We start from the raw sequence: 18193 nt of genomic DNA, 5'->3' as shown, positions 1-18193 counted from the left end.
CCAAGCCTTGTTATACTGAGTACTACAATGTATACAGAACCAAAATTTATTGAGAACAGCTTAATATGCAGAACCATTGTATAGCTGGCACTATTAACATTTATTAACTAATGGTGTTTTGAAAAGAAAATGATAAAAAATAAGACTAAGCTTTACATTGTTTCCTTTCAACCCTAATGTTTATGTATAATTTTCATCATGGGATCTATAGTAAGTAGTACCATGTTATATCTGCAATTATGTTATAATGACACGTGTTACTGTATTATCTGACCAAAGCTTGCAGATGTACAGAGCTACTTACACATTTGAAAAATTGTAAGGACAATTATATCTTACCAAAGTGATAATTATATCTTGCCATTCAGAGGAGACAAATCTAAAAGCTGTACAGTATTCCCCTCTCTCCTTGTTGTTATTCTAAGTTTCCAATCCATTTCTGTTTATATATTATCAAGTTTAAAGCTGAACTTCCCAAAAATATTTGGTGAAACTTAAAGTTGTGGCCTTTATTTATTTATACACCAGTTGATAACATTTTACTGAGATAATAATACAGTATATGGTACTCTAACACTGGACTGTGTAGTCTGAAAAATGTACTATGGGTTAAAGTGGTTAGGTTGTTAGAAAAGACTGGACAACAAACCTCCTGTAACATACTGACAATGTATTCATTGAAAAACCACGGGGATATATCTTTATTAACATGTTTTAATGCAAAGGATATACATGAATAAATAATATGAATCAATATGTTAGTGAATATAAATATAAAAATTACATAAAATTGATTTAGTAAACAATAAACACATCAACAAGAGTGAAAACTTCTACCAGCAGGTAATACAAATTTACAGAAGAATTGCAGTATTATTTTGATTGATCAGAAAGGTCTTTTGGTCAATAAAATTATAATGATTAAAAGGTTCATGTACTGCAGTACAATCATGACAAGGAACAAAAATAAGTAAAAATTACATGTAATCAGAAACTTTCACACTGACATGTCTTTCTTTGATTAGACAAATGAATGAATAATATAGTAAATTAGTAATTAGTAATATCAATCATTCCAAACCTTTGTTGTTTTCAACCCGAGAGACTAACAACTGTCAGTTGTTAAGGGCTATTCCATTTAAACATACCCCTTGGGGGGGGGGGGGAAGGCACATTCAAAAATGGGTGACCACCCATAGAAGTTATTTTTTTCTACCTCCACCAGTCATAGCAGTAAATTTTGGACACCCATGCCCATGCATCTTTTGATATGACATGGCACAGAAGTGATTATTGTTTATTGATAACCATGCATGGAAGTTTTTTTATTTTGCCATCCGTGGGGTAGTGGTATGTTTAAATAGAATAGCCCTAATGCAACTTTAGATGCAAGGGACATGCATATTTTTTTTGTCCCTTAAAACTTTTAAATACAGAGCTAAGATAATTTTCTAAGAAAACTTGTCTAGATGGCACAAGATACTGTAGAACAAGCACCAATGCCATGTACAAGAATCCCTATTTGACACAATGCTAGGGATGCAAGTTGTGAATGATGAAATTGGCAATGTTATAAGTGATAGCTGTGATTCTTTGTAATGAAGATTTGTACTGACTGCCAATCTAAAACATTCAATACATCTTTACTGAAACCTTCTGATTTTGTACCAGGGATTGTCTCACATTGTTGCACAATAATGGTGTACTGTAAACAAGTTGAGAGGCTTGTTATTCCACCTGCATACTCGATTTTGGTTTTGCACATATTATGCATTGTGACTATTTTGTGAAATATATTGAAGCCAAACTTCCCGTTTAGTGAAACATTATTCCAAACTGAACTATCTGCTCTTGGGTTCTTCATGAACTCATATTTAGAAGCTGCCATGTTGATAATGATGCTAAGCCTAATAGAAGACAGTGGTCAGCTGACAGTTTAGTGTAGATGAAGAAAATACACAGTATACCAGTATTTCTATACTTGTATCGCAATATACCATATTGGGCATTTTGTATTGCAATTTACTGCTATATCCATATATTGTTACAAACTTAGTATCCCAGGAATAAATTATTTGCTGAACTTTACTAAACTGAATGGTTCTGCTTCCAACATAGTTTAAGCTCATAAGAGTCATAACACTTTAACGAGGTGAGAACAAATGCACGATTTCAAGTGTTAATGATGTGTACTGTACCTGGGATGCTCTTGAATCACTATCATACACTCTACTCAACTCTATTTTACCTCAGTTTGACAGACTATTACATGTATGTCTACATGAGAAAAAACAGTGTGACCCCGCTATAGCACGCTCTGTTATAACATGAATTCGGATATAACACGGTCGTGGTGTGGCTCCCTAAATTTCATATAGTCAAACCCAGTTATCTGATTACATCGGGGGTGTAAAAAAATTGTCGACATTACCGGGTCCCAAGATATCAGTGTTTAATTGACAAATGTACTGCAGAACAATGCTTATGCATCTGAAGCACCAAAAATTAGTTGCTTTTTTCTTTCTAAAAACAAATGGCATTTCTAACGCACAATAAAAAATAATAATTCAGTCATACTGGAGGTCCTTTAAATGAGATTAAGTAACAAGTCACATTTTTACAACACTTAAGTTACTGTACGAATGTCAGTGGTTTACAGTTCTTGTTATTTCCCTGTGAATAGCCTCATCCCTTTGGTAGCCTCAGCAAGTCAATTTTTTTTCCCCACACTGACCAAAATCTAGGCCAATTTAAGTACATGTGCATGTAGGACTGTAGTTTTTTTTTTGTTTTTTTAAAAGTATTTTTTTTTGTTAGTGATTACTTTAACTAGGAGCAAAATGTAACTGACCAAAACAACATAGTGCAAAAAGATGTGTCAGCATATCACTCTGATGGATAGCAAGGTTTTGATATTCGAGTTAAGATAAAATAATACAAATGAAAGCAATCCGCTTTCTGTTTCAGACATTACTCTTACCAGTCACTTTCTGCTTTGTTCTGTTTGTGCTGAAGAATCTGTAATCATGGTACAGCAATGGACAACTTCGTTTTAAAAAATACTGGGAACTATGATTTTTAAAAAATAACATTTGTGCTTTTATTTATTCTTGTTCAAAATAAATCTATAACCACATCTATTTACCAGCTGGAATGGGAATTTGCCAGTTTCTGTTTATAGATAATTGTAAGTCATGTGATCTAGTCATGCTGAATCTGAAGGCTTACACTTGCTTCAAGTATGGAAATACTTGAACTATTTACTTTCAATTCTGAAAGAAAGTTGTTAATTGTGTTTGGATTAAGTTGGTGACTGACCGTGATGATATTGGAATGCGATTACACTCTAGCTTGTTCCAAAAAGCATCGTGAATTTTATCCTATCTGTAATTCTGTCAATTTTCAGGTTAGCATCATTAAATGTAGCTAAAAGTACCTAATTCGTTTTATATAGTGTAAAATGCCACATTTAATAATGCTGGCCTGATAATTTACTGAATTACAGATCGGTAAAATTCGCGATGCAGTGTGGAACTAACTATATTGTCATGGTGTTGACATGTGACACTGTCCATTATGAATGCAGCTCCTGTAAAGGTCAGGAATGCATTCATTTCAGTTTCCTTGCTCTAAAATACTGTATACAATATAATTTTCTTCACACTATGCAGGTGATAAACCATGCATTGATAAGATTCGTTGATTAGCATTTGTACAGGTAAAATTTGGTCTTGTACCGATTTTTTTAATCCTTGCGGTACAAGGTACTGCTAGTAGCAGAAATGCTGGATCAGATCTTGTACAATTTCTCCGAGATGGACATTAAAAGCTACATTTCGTTGGATTAAGTGGGTTGACATGTTATTAAAGATCAAAACTTATGCCTGACATAATGGGGTTATCGACTTAACAGGGTCAAGATAAGCAGGGAAAATTAGCATAACAAAGGATTTTTTCAGGGCCAGACCAAAACGCTCGATACAAAAGGGTTCTCGAGATAACTGAAGTCAAGATAAGTGGGTTTGACTGTACATGTATGTTTCTCATACATTTTTTTAAAAAATCTTTCTTAAAAGTATGGAAAAACACGTAAAAGGTTTATCATCATTTTGGGGAAGAGATCGCATATGAATAATACAAGACGATCGTGGGTCACTCCTTAAATGTTATATGTATTTTTCTGGTTCATGAAGAAAGATTTTTTCTTCTTAAAAGTACAAAAAGTAATGTGTAAAAGTTTATTCAGGGATCGCGCAGGAGATTTCTGTTTTGGATCTTGCATGATGTCAGAAGTTATCATTTATGTTGTGCTGTGTTTTCTGATTATTCACACAGAAACATTTACATAATTCTCCTTCCCAATTCAAAGTAAGATATCACATTAAGAAAAAATACACAGTTCACTCTTTCCTGGATCTGAACTTAAGTTGTTTTTATCAGGAAGCAGCCGTATTTTTATTTTACTTGGAAAATTCAGTAACTCAAGACCTAGCATAAAATAAATGCTTATAATGTATGGATCTGCAAGCCAATCAGTCTCCTCTAATATGTATTAATTAATGTGGGGCCTGTTGAGCTGTCTTGATATGTCTTGAAATCACACAAATGTGCATCTACACAGTGCAGTGTTTTTTTTTTTTTCTCTGGCCAATGTAAGACCGAATCTAGGCACTAAAACTGTCTACACACATTACATTCACTCCCTGTGAAATATTTGATTTGTTGCCTTGTAAAAACATTTTTATTTGATTAAATAATGCTTACAAACCTCAAACGCTACATAACAGTGTGAAATGAATCGAGTTTATTAACAAAAGCAATCAAGAAATGGATTCTTTGATTGCTTTCATTAATTTACTCATTTCATTTCACACTAGTAGTTTTGTTTTCTGACTCCTGTTCAACTACTCTGTCGTAAATATGTTCAAGCTTTATAAAATACCACAATATCATTATATGGTAACATTGATACTCATCATGAAACTAACCAATACATTATTATATCAAATCTGCAATTTATTTACTTTTCTTTTTGAAAAATAAACTTGGCTCTTTTGGGGTTTTCTTCCCTTACCTTGTATCACAGTATTTGACACTTTGTGCAGTCAATGCTTCAGTGACTCTTGTGGTGCTCTCAAAGGCAATCTGTGCCAGTCTAAGCTTTGATGTGCCCAACTTAATTACGATGCATTGTTTCAGCTTAGAGACTGAAATATATTTCAGGTAGAGATGGGAATCTGTCAAAATTTCATCACAGATCATTGGTTACACCAATTAAATATGGCTGCCACATGACAGAAATGATCAAAGTAGTGCATCAATTTTAGCAAGGGTCTAACTGGTTTATAATCAAAGGTTTATTAACGGACTTATTATTTATGATTATTTTTCTTTAAATAAAAAGATATCAAATTGTGTTCATTTGTTTATAACAAGAACAGGTTAATAAAGGGGTCCCAAGTGGCCAAGTGGTCTAAAGCGCTGTCTGTTACGGATCACTACCATCTCACCTCTGTCTGCATGGATTCGAGTCTCAGATTCAGCCAACGTGGTTATGTGAGAAAGCTTGCCAGTAGCTTCTCGTGGGTCGGTGGTTCTTTCCGGGGTTTTCCTGGGTTCTTCCTCCACCATTAATACTGGCTGCCATGTATAGCCTATCATGTGCTGAAAAATGGCGTTAAACCCTACAACAACAACAACAGGTTAATAAAAAACAAATTATCAAAATTGTGTTTGCTTATAAAAAGAACTTAACAGGTGAACAGGTAAAACCACTTTTCATGCAATGATGTAATGACTAGATAGTAGATACATGACCAGAACAACCTAATCATGATTGGATGATGAACTTAATTAACACTAACAGTATTCTTTTCTAGAAATTGTAAAACTTTCAACTTTGAACTGAAGAGTCTTCAACATGTAGGTACAACTGAGTCATTCAATGAACGTTCGGAGCAAAACGGCATGACTTCATATTCTTTTGGAGAAACACCAACATATCCACACTTTCTGGTTTGAGCTGAGACCACTTTTTCTTTATAAGGGCTGTTCCAGTAAAACATATATCCCCGCCCCCTCCCACCCCCGGGGGACGGCACTTCAAAAATACTTCTGTAGGAGGTTGTTTCGAACTATTTTGATTCTGACAGTGGAAGTTGGTTAGGAAAATCACTTCTGTTGTGGGTTGTGCTAACAAAATGAGAAATCGCTGGTGGGGTTGTCAGAAAGAATAAAAAAACAACGAATATATATTTAAAATCGCATCTACCCCACTCCTAGCAGTCTAACGTGAATAAAACATTGGGTCAGAAAATGGTGCCAGTACACGCGAGTGCACATAATTTGTACGAATTCGCGTACTTTTAAAGCAGTGATACGCGTTCGGCAACTTATGTCAACGCCGCAGATATAAAAAAATGTGCTTTGCAATTTTTATTAAACTTTTAACTTTAACTTTAAAAGTGCATTTCGCGACGTAATTCACGCTGCCGCAGCTGTCTCACAGTACTTGATGCGACATCCAGACAGCTGGATACTTCGGTTCGACATGAATGGCTGTTAAACTATATTTGATTCGTTTATTGGCCCTGGAAAACGCATTTTATGGAGTTTTAGCCTTACTTTCATCGTGGAAGTTTTACAAATATGTGTTTCCAATAAGGGCCACACAGGAAACCAAAATGGTTGAATCACAACACGGATTGTCTTCAGACGACGTTTTCGTCGGCAAATACTGGCTGGTGATAGCTATGATGACAATGAATTTCATGTATATCGGTCTGTTGGACATTGGAAAAATGTCACTGGAAATAACAGTGTGTGATTTTGAGCCTAAACTTGATGTTGAGTGCGAGTCCGATGTACGTGTTGGATGAACAATATGCCGGTTATATTTATTACATATACCCATGTCTCAACAAGCAGACTATGGGAATGTTGGACTTAAAACCCTAATACAGCATTATGGAAGAGAAAAATCTGGCATAAGAGGCAGCAAAACACTGATTCAAGGAAGTGAATCTTTGGCAGGGTTCATGTTAGTTAAAACTGACAGAGGTCTCGGAAACGCTTATAATCATGCGTATTTGGATGCCAATTTTTTTTATTTAGGTGGGCGGTAAAATTCAAAGACTTGCCAGTCCTGCTTCAGTCACCTGCATAGTGGGAAAATGTGTTGATCAGTTAGCTGTGATGATATTTACAATGACAAAATTTAGTGGTTGAAAGCTCCCCGTCCCTGCCCCCCCCCCCCCGGTCGTCACCATTATAAGAGTACATCAAAAGAACATGCTGCAATAGCTAAGCGGCGAGATCAAAGGCTTTGACTGGCAGCTGGGTGGGAAAATCTACTGATATTTACAGTGCTTGAATTCAGAGGCAGAAATACCCAGAGATGTACATGTGGTCATTTATAACAGTACATCAAATAAACAACTTCAGCTTTCATTCTTGTGTTCATTTCCGAGCGTAACGGAATAAGCAGTGCACATGACCTCGGAATCATGACATTTTGAGACATAGACTTGAATGAGTATTTTGGGGTTCAACGGTAAACTGACAAAGAATGTGAGATTCAGGAGAGGGCTAAAGTTGCTAGAACTGATAGTCTGAAAGGGACATTAGCCAAGTGTAAGAAAGTGTGTGATGCCTAGCTTAGTGCTTTGAATAAGACCTTTCTTGGATCGAAAAAATTCAGACTCACTCTGATGGACAAGCAAGAGCTATGTCAGTGTTTTAAAGACTAGAAATTAAACTGTATGGCAACCAATAGTTGTTATAATTGGCATAGTTTTCTGAGAGGGGACTGCAACTTTTCCTGATGGTGCTCATGTTTTTACCAAAATGGGAGCCATGGACTCATAGTTTTAAAATCCTAACGAGACCTCTGGTTCAAAACTTTTCTTTTTGGGACAGAGATATCCAAGAGAGAATACCCATGGGGCCATACATGTGAGATGTTGAAAATTGCATAACCATAAAGAACAGTAACTTGTTCAAGCTAGTTAGGCATGTGCGTTTCAGACAGCAGGCAATGAAAGGAGTTCACAGCACAGAATAATATTTGTACACCGATGAGGAGGATCATCTTAAATTCAGAAACAATTAACAGATTAATACTCATAGGGAACATCAGAGAATCCCCATACAACATAATTAAGCGTGTGTAGATCTCAAGTTGGCAGAACCACTAGCAGCAGGGGGGGCGAATCCGACATTTTGTCCAAACGTTATTTGGCTTAATTAGTACTTTCTGCACTCAGCGGATCCGGTGTCGTCAGCGCCTGGTAAAAAAAAACGACGTCGTCGTCGTTGTCATCGTCGAGGGGCCAAATCGACAATTGTCCGGACGTCATTTGGTTTAATTAATGCCTTCTGCGCGCCGATCCCAGCGTCGTCAGCGTCCGGTAAGCACAGCGACGACCGCGTCGATGTCATCGCCCCCTCTGCTGCTAAGTGGTTATTTACAATTTAACCGAATATTTGGTCAAGTCCGATACGATATCGTGTCCGAGGGTCATGTAAATTTATCGTTACAAATCCATGTGGGGTCGACTGAGCATGACTAAAAAAGTTTCGAAAAACATTAAAGTCCATGTCACCGCCGCACCATGTCTGCCAAATATTTCGTAGCGTGTGTGTATCAACGCCGTTGAATACAGCAAGAATATTACAGTTGTCTCTGATTACTTTTGGAATCTGAGTGTATCGTTGAGTGACATATATCACGTCAGTGTTTTTATGCCTGCCTCTGGAAAATATCCTAGCTGGGTTTTTTTGATTGTCTAACATAACATCATCGTACACGACTAGATTGTTAACGTCGCCATCAATATCATCAATACCTGGTGCATCATTGATATCTGTAATAAACTCGATGACATTTTTTTTAGTGATCGCTGATGCATTCTCGTTGAAATCTTTCAACACCTCGTAGCATCGTTGATCATCTACGCTAGGGGCGATTAAATACAACTTATCCCACTTCATCCATCTCATTATTAAATTGAGTAACAATTGCGTCTTGCCGGATCCAGATGGTCCGATGATAATCATCCGGATCGAGTTTGGTAACGCTGCAACATGCTTAACTGGTTCTCTTGTTTTAGTCGCTGAAAAGTCAATTATATTCATGTCTCTATACATAAATTATGGATCTATATTGTGTAAAGTGTAGAGTGCGTACTGGCACAAATGATATGACAACCGTTACAACAAGAAATAATAGATCGGCGCTTACTGGTAGGTGTGTACAATGCGGTATAAAGAAATTTAGATTTATTTCTATTAGACCCGGGGATGTTTTAAAAAAAAGCGAGGAGGTGATATTGCAGCCAAGTTATCAAAACTCCCCGGAACCCCGTGGGCAAAGTATCCAGGAGAAAAACACCTCCCAGGATATAGCTACTGTGGCCCCGGAACACGATTAGATATCAGACTCGATGATCAAAATCAGCCCAAACCCGGTGAGTATCCAATAAACGCTATCGATAAGGCGTGTCATGCTCATGATGTTGCTTACTACAAAAGTAGCGATCTGCAACAGCGTCATATCGCGGATGTAAAATTAATTCACGCGTTAAATGCTATTCCTGATAAATCCTTCAAAGAAAAATTGGCCTCATGGTTGGTAAAATTGGCTATGAAAGGTAAATTAATGATTGGAAGCGGAGCTTCTCGCGCTGGTAATTGAAAACGCTAGCGTTTATAATAACAACATGGAATCCATCTATTATTCTCCGAGAGGATACTGGAAGGGGAAGTCCGCAATTGGTAAGCTTGCAAGCGCTGCAAAAGTAACGAGGGCCACTGCGGCTAATTGGTTATCCAAACAGGCTATATGGCAAATTTATCTACCACCGCCTAAACAAATCAACTTCTCGCGCTTTGATGTCAGCGTACCTAATGAAGTTCATCAGGCTGATATACTATTTCTGCCGCATGACAACGGTTACAAATACGCGCTAACCGTAGTTGATGTTGCGAGTCGATACAAACAAGCGGAGCCGTTAAAAACAAAGTCAGCAACTGAAGTAGCCGATGCGTTTGAAAGAATTTATCGAAGAGGTCCTCTGCGCTGGCCAAATCTATTACAAGTTGATCCTGGTAGTGAATTTCGCGGCGCTGTTTTATCAACGCTGAAACATCATAGCGTCGCGGTACGACGAGGTCATACTGCGCTACATCGTGATCAGGCAATTGTTGAACGATTCAATCGGACTCTCGCTGAACGGTTATTTGGATATCAATACGCGAAGGAATTCATCCAAGAAAAACGATCTCGTGAATGGGTCAAAAGGTTGCCAGGCGTAATTGCCGCGTTAAATAACGAAATTACCCGAGCAATCAACATGAAGCCCAGCGACGCGATTAAATACGAGTATATACCCGGAAGATCAAAAATAGATAGCGTTTCCAAGCCGATTCTCGGCGATGTTACCGTGAGATATCTGTATGAACCAGGAGAGCTTGAAGGCGATAAAAAAAGAGCTACTGATCCTATTTGGAGTGTTACCACACATAACATATTAACGATAACACGATCAACTGGTAGACCACCGATCTACAGACTGGATTCAACTGCCCCACAGCGGGGGTTTACACGCGAGCAACTACAGGTGATACCTGACGATACTCAATTGCCCCCGTGTGGTCTTAACTAGCGCCGTTGCATCTATTGCACTCAAGACAGGTCAACCTCACATTGGTTTTGACATGACCGAGACTGTTATCGATCCTGTCCACGGTAAATTGGCGAGCGTCTTTATCCGAATAACGCCAACTCATTACACAATTGCAACTCGCGCAGTGATTATTCTGTTGTTGTCGTAACGCAATTATTAATTCGGCATCAATATCAAAACGCCGCTGTTTTTTTTTATCCTGTTGGCGGTAACCCGAGAGTTTTCTATCAATGACGCTTGCATCGATGGCGACTCCGTCAATGACTCCGTCGGTGACAAAGTCACTGACTTCGTCAACAACAATTCTTCGAAGCTGATTTATCCTTCGTACTCTGGACACTGCAAGATAGACTAGATTCGACCATTCGATGCGATTATCAACCATCCAAACAATTGTGTCCGTGATGGTTAGTCCCTGCGAGGAATGTATTGTTGTTGCGTATCCTAGCGTCCACGGGGATTTATCAGCACGTAGCGCGTCCTCGACGACGCTGATATCAACGAGCACGATATCATTCAGCACGAGAATTTGTTTTTCTGTCCGGCCTGGAATCTCAACTTCAATGTTCTGCCGCCGTGTGTCCGCGGGTCTATAACATAACGGCACTGGGCGCGTTGGAAACTTTTCCTTATGCAACGTAAACAACTTCCGCTGAAGTGTGTCCCTGACTATCTTTCTACTCGCTACAATCAAATCGTTTGGTCTCCATGTTTCCCAGAATTCATTTAACGGCGTTTCCGGAATCACCTCGCGAATTATTTCACATTGAATTCTATCCGGCTGTAATCTGATTAATTTCTTAACCCCGCGCAGTTGTTCATCAAGTGCTCGGTAATCAGTATCGGTTTCTTCATAATAGTCCACAAAACCCCTTAACCAATCATGTGGACCCTCGCCGACAAATGGTGGTGGTTGGCCATGATCCCCACACATGATTACCGCTGTATTCGCGAGCAGCAACCAATCAAGAAACATTCGTAAAACATCTAACGAAACAGTACATATCTCATCCCAAATGATAACCCCAGGAATAAATTTTTCACCCATTCGATCAGGAGTCCACTCACCGCCGCTGTATCGAAAAAAGCTGTGATAAGTAACGGCGTCAACATTTCGTTGTTTTATCTCTCGCGCTAGTCTATGGGTCGGTGTAAGCACGATTATACTTGCCCGCGTTCGAAATAATTCAATTGCCCGAGTCGTCTTTCCTGACCCGCCACAGCCGCTTAAATAAACCGTCTTGTGTCTACAAATTGGATCAGAACACGGTGGTGCATTAGACCATTCTGACAATTTATCACCGCGTAGGTAATTGTTTTCAACGGTGACATCTGCTGACGGGGAATAATCGCGTCGTATTTCATTTTTAATTCTCCATGTACCCCAACTCTCGTCCGGACTAGTAAACTCGGCTATGTTTCCCTTATACGCTACGTCAACATAAAACGAATCAACGGCTACTCTAACCGCGGTGTCGGGGAATCTATTTATCATCGAGAATAAATTGATAGCGGCGTAACCCAGCATAGACGCCCTCAAATGCGGGTATGCTGGGCTGTCTCCATCGCTGTAGGTAACAACTGTACCCAACCTTGTTCCATTGGACAAGAAAGCTGTTTCGCAGTTCACGTATCTATTTTTCGCCACTGCGTCCTTGATTACGAAATCATATTCTGCGTCATCTATAATCAGCCGTGAGCAATATCGTTTGTAGTCGCAGTTTTTTCCACCTTGTGTGAACTTACCAATTATTCTTCTACCGAGATCTTTTGCCTCGTGGTTTCGTTGGTTGAATATCCTCCTGGACCATTCGACGATATATTCCTCGTCGGCATCGATGTGTTTTTTGGACTCTTCAATTATGCTATCTAGACGCTCCGGTTCTGGTAACCAGACTTCAGTCTGCGCTCGGTATGATATAATCGCGTCACTGACAATCAACGATACAAGCATGCTACAATCAATCATGTACCGTAGCAGCGCTATTGGCAACCACTTCTTTTCAGCCATGTGTCTACCGATCCAAATATAGCAACAGCGATGAAGTCCTGCCGCGAACTCAAATGATACTATGCGAGCGAATCCGGTTAAATCAAAATCAGGCAGTGGTCCATTAATAGCAACACGAGTCATTTCATGTCTGGGGTGTCCAAATCGTTTGAAATACTCAGCGGCGGATCCATACCCGAGAAAACTCGCTGGATAACAGGCAACCATATCAACGGAAATCATAGCGTCGCGGTTGTATTCAGTGTTCCATAGTCCACCGTGATAGTATTCCAAACAACTGGATTGTACATCCGGTAGAAATTCCTTGCGTGTTGGACTCCACGCATTTTTCCTCGCTGCAACATGAGCCGCAACCGATGGAATCGTAAAACAATTTGTTAGCAGTTGTTCATCATGCTCTTCAAATTCTATGGCGGTTTTTTTCATCCTGTTGTGAAACGCTTCAGTGCGATATAATTCGCCGTTTGGTCTTACAAACTGATCAAAGGTATCAGCGCTGCGAAGTAACCACACTGATACAGGGTCGTTTTTACACAAATAAGCGATAGCATCAAATAGTTTCCTCTCCGCGAGAAACCCGTTCTCTTCCAGGAATTCTTCGGGAATATACTTTACTGTTCTATCCCGTGGAAACACTGTGATCGCGGGCGTCCATGCGTGTTCGTTATGATCAATAATTTTGATTGGGGCCCCATTTGATTTGTACTTTGATTCGTGTAATACTTCACCGGTTATCGTTGTAACGGTTATTGGAAATCTCAACGACGTTTCTAATCTCGCTATGTCGCTGATGGTTGCTCCACGCTCGCGCACTGTCTCCTCCCACTGGTTGATTTTGCTACGTCGTAAATCAGTCAATTTGTTTCCTCGACACGCATTTGTAAAATGCTCTGTTACTCGTTCTGCTACACAATTTATCCCCGTTGACTGTTTCATTGGTTTCAGTTTTCCGATATCAGGTTTCTTATTTAACGGGTATATTCCATAAACAACTGCTGTTTCAGGATACGCCCGTTCATAGTATGGTCTGTCAATTCCGGTTAACAGCCCCGGCTTGGAGTCGCGGCTAACAATGACTGTTTTCTTGTCGCTGAGAACTGGTTCAAATTTATCACGTATGATCCAATTACCTGATTCCACCCGGACAATGAATTTTACTCTGAAGAAATACTTTTTACCGTCAAGTTGTGATATTATCGTTGCTGCGCGGTTGTCGTTCATGGTAGCATCAACAACGCCATCAATTCGAAATGTTGACCAACTATGAGATGCGCCATCACGCTTGAATTCATCGATACAATCGCGTATTTTACTCAACAGGGTTCTATCGTTTATTAACGCTTTTGGTGTGTCCTTGAGGACTCTATCGAGATTGAACTTAATATTTTTCCAGGGCTTAATTGCTGCCAATCTCTCGAACTCATCCATATAATTAAAACAAGTATTTAAATGAAAGAATATAGTATAATGAATCACTGCAAATGGTTGATGATTGGGTCGACAACCCCGTGCAATAAATCATGTAGAGGTGAATTCTGCGGGTATCATTTACAAAGCGTTCGTAATGGTTCTCTTGGCCCCCTCCCGTGCTTGGTTTGTCACGTCGGTGTAAGAGGGAAATCGCAGTTGTGTATTAATTGTGGAGGAAAGCGATACAGGGAACTAAAACGCTATTATGACAAGCGAATTAAAAACGCCGTCATTGACCCCACCGCCGACTTCGTCATCAAAACCCCCCAAGACTACGTTGAAAGATTTATAATTAAACCAAATAATAAATTAGACAAATAGTATTATTATACAAATGGACCAAGAATTTCAGCCGCATCCTGTGCTCGTCAATTACGAGGCATCTCGCGACGGCATTGTTAGAAACCGCAAACTGAAGAAGCCGGTTGGTACCGTAAGTAATCAGGGGTATCTGATGTTTGGTGCCGGAAAGAAGAAGTACCATGTTCATAGGGCGGTATTTGAGGTATTCAACGGATTAATCGAAAATGGACTTGTGATTGATCATATTAATAATAATAAGACTGATAATTCTCTTATAAACTTGCAAGCTGTCTCGCAGAGTCAAAATACCAAAAAAGGCCAAACCGGTAAATACCCAAAGAAAGCAAAACCCGTAAAGTCATTTGATACAACAACTCACGAGGAAAAAATATTTCAGTCGATGAATGAAGCCAGTAGATACTTTGACATTTGTATCGCCTCAATACGAAAAGTAGCAGAACGAGTATATCAAACAGCAATCTCAAAAAAGACCGGGCATAGAATTCGATTTTCATATATAGATACGAAGTCACCGGCGCCCATGGCGCTGACGAAGTCGCCATGACAATAAATTGTCCATTCCGGAAGAAAACAAAGTATTCAGTATTGTTGAACACCTCGGGATTGATACACGGGGTTTCATTTTTTTTTATTCAAAAACAAGATGTTCTATAAGAATAATGAATATCGAAGACATCAATAATATATTAGCCGAGATTTCAAAATTAAAAAATCAAGGAATTGAATTATCTGATGGTCTCGACAGTGAAAAAATATTATCCGATTATGAGATTATTAACGAACAATCGAAACGGGGGCGTTTTACCCTGGCCCGCGAGTACTTTTTCATAAAACGATTACAACATACGATCAATGAAAACTTGTACCACAATGACGCAAATGCATTCATTGGACTATTCACTGCCGTTGAAATAACACGAAAAAAACTCGGACGTGTTTATGAACGACGCCGGGAGATTTCTAGCAAGATCAAAAACATTAGAAGGATTATAGACGAAAACTCCGGCGAGAAATTAGAAATTGCTTCGCAATTGCAATAATGGTAGGTGAATCACTCACTACTCGGCTAGCCAGAGAGCGGCTAGCAGCGCTTAGAAAGTTCATACCGTTACGAGACAGGGTCCGAGAACAACTTCAAACGCGACAGCAACTACAAACCGATTTTACTGTTGGAAGCGAACAACTCTTTGCCCCGGTAACTAAAGCGACCAAAGATGTTACGGCGGCAACTGTACCCGTCCTCGATGCGCTTGAAAAGATAGCGGCTCAGACCGAACAAACAAAAAGGTCTTTAGAAACACTAGCGGCTGCTACAACACGGAGGCCACCACCACTCGCTATAACCGAACCACAAGAACCTTATGTTACAATGGCCGATGAAGAAGAACTAGGTGCTACCGCAAGAGAACCAGAAGAAGAAATACCGGAAGAAATACCGGAAGAAGAAATACCAGAAGAAGAAAAAGAGAGGAATATACCCCGTAATGTACTTAAGAAGAGCACAAGGGATCAAATTAGAGACCTCAGCAGCAGGAGGGAAGAATTAATTGATTTTGCTGCCAACAATTTTGCTAAGAAAACACGAGATAAGGAGCATATCAATAGCGGTTACGAGAAAAATATAAAGTCGTTAAAGAATTGGACAAAAATAGTGTATTTAGCGAGTAAACATAAAGATGTATTACTACGTGGTGATGGTCCCGATTACGACGCATTCCACAAGGAAGTTGAAAAAAGGGTAAAACTAAAAAAAGGAAAAGGATACTCTGTTGGTAAAGAATCCTACGGCGTTACCTGTCCTAACAGTGTTCTCAGTGATATATCACGGCTAGAGGTACTAATCGGAGGAAAACGAGCCGGAAATAACTCTCCGGAAATAATCAATGAGGCCGCTGATATTTGCAAGCGGTTATTTACGGGCGGTATCATGGACGTTAGTGCGTATCGAACGCTCATAGACGAACTCGTGGATGATTAAAAAAATTATCGTTTTTGTTAATTCTGGCCGTTTTTGACCGTTTTTTGCCATTTTTTGACCGTTTTTGGTTGGTTTTTGAGGGCAAAAACCCCAGGAAATCATTTAGAGAAAATCGATGTTTTTGCTGAAAAATCGAAAAAAAAAACGACTATAGGCAACAAAAAATGACCAAAAATGACTAAAAATCAAGAAAAAACCGGAAAAAAAACCGGATTTTTATCGAGGGCAAAAACCCCAGGAAATTTTGATAAAATTTATTCCGGTTTTCCACACGGCGGTGGGAAGGGGGTGATCAATCACTGGTGATCACAATCACTAATTGAAAAACCGGTGTTTTTATAATAAAGACGATCATACACTACAATCACGATAAACCAGTACTCGTCTACGTGGTAAACTCGCGATTGCCTGTTTACCGCGCGTACTATGGAGATGGTCTCGGTAGCACCATTGCGGGGTTATTTACAAGAATGGCTCCAAAAGTAGCGCCGTTAGCCAAACAATTAGGAATGAAGGCTATTGATGTTATTCGTGATAAGGGTATTAGTGCTATTGGAGACGTTGCCGGAAAGGCGCTTTCTGCAGCAAAGGACAAACTAATGTCGTTGGTGAGGAGAAAAAAACAGAAACCACCGGTGATGCCATCAACGACAGTGATGCCTGCGAATGTCAGTAAAGTAATAAATAACGCCGTGGAAGAAAAACTAGAGTCGTTGGCGGCTCAGTCATCCACCAACGCGCCCATGAACACAATAGCGGGAGGGTGGTCTTAAACAGAATTCAAAGAAAATCGCAATTGAAAACATCAACATGATAAATAATAAAATGTTTGCGCGAACCGCTGATCCCGCGTTTGATATGGATGCCCCAGTGCGCAGGGATGATTCTGTCCGCGATTATCAATATTATTCTTATTATGCAGCGCAACCTGACCTACGATCGCGAATTAAACTTCAAGTCCAAGATACCAGTAGATACTTTCTGCCATGTGAAGCGTTTATCGAAATTGAGGGAGAACTCGTGACAAATGCCGCCGATAATGCACCATACGCAGATGACAATCATGTTCGAGTTGGTTTCGTCAACAACGGTATCATGGCGTTATTTGAGAGCGCCAGATATCTTATTGACGGGCGAGAAATTGAATCAATAGAACGCGAGGTTGATGTTGCAACGACGATAATTGGGTTAGCGAGATACTCGGACGATTATACGAGATCGGCGGGCCCATCTATGATGTTTGCGAAGGACTCCGCCGATAACGCTGATCATTTTCAGTACGTTAACGTGCTGACGAAAAAAGATATCGCAGGTGATCAGGCTGAAGCAGCCAATCCAGACCGCAGAGCAAAACCGGACGCTGATTTCACTGTTATAAAAAGTCTAAACGATAATTACAATATGGGATTCGCAGCACGAATGTCGATGCTAAAAAGACCACGCCGGCAGTTTTCATGCGTGATTCCACTCCATCACATATTTGGATTCTGCAGAAATGTCAGGAGGGTTATCTATGGGGCCAAGCATACAATCGCGCTAACGCGAAGGGGCGATGATAACAATGCAATATGGCGTGCTGGCGTCGCTGCCGGTAAAGTCATTTTAACTAAAATGGCATTGTGGATGCCGGTGCTGACTCCATCAGTTACCACGGAAGCACGATTGTTAGCATTTATGGAACAGGGAGGAAAATCGTTGTTGAGTTGGCTAGCGGTAACAACTGAT

The 18193-nt window shown here is 39.7% G+C and overlaps 1 protein-coding gene across 2 annotated transcripts in view; it reads right to left on the bottom strand.

The window, feature by feature from the left end:
* The window catches only part of LOC149803264 (uncharacterized), a 56864-nt gene that overhangs the window by 22603 nt on the left and 16068 nt on the right, over window positions 1–18193 (bottom strand). The gene's annotated exons all lie outside the window — the stretch shown is intronic.

The sequence above is a fragment of the Sinohyriopsis cumingii genome, chromosome 3, assembly GCF_028554795.1.
Source record: "Sinohyriopsis cumingii isolate HCF-2022 chromosome 3, ASM2855479v2, whole genome shotgun sequence".
NCBI classification, from domain to species: Eukaryota; Metazoa; Mollusca; class Bivalvia; order Unionida; family Unionidae; genus Sinohyriopsis; species Sinohyriopsis cumingii.
This window is presented reverse-complemented; position numbering and strand designations above follow the sequence as displayed.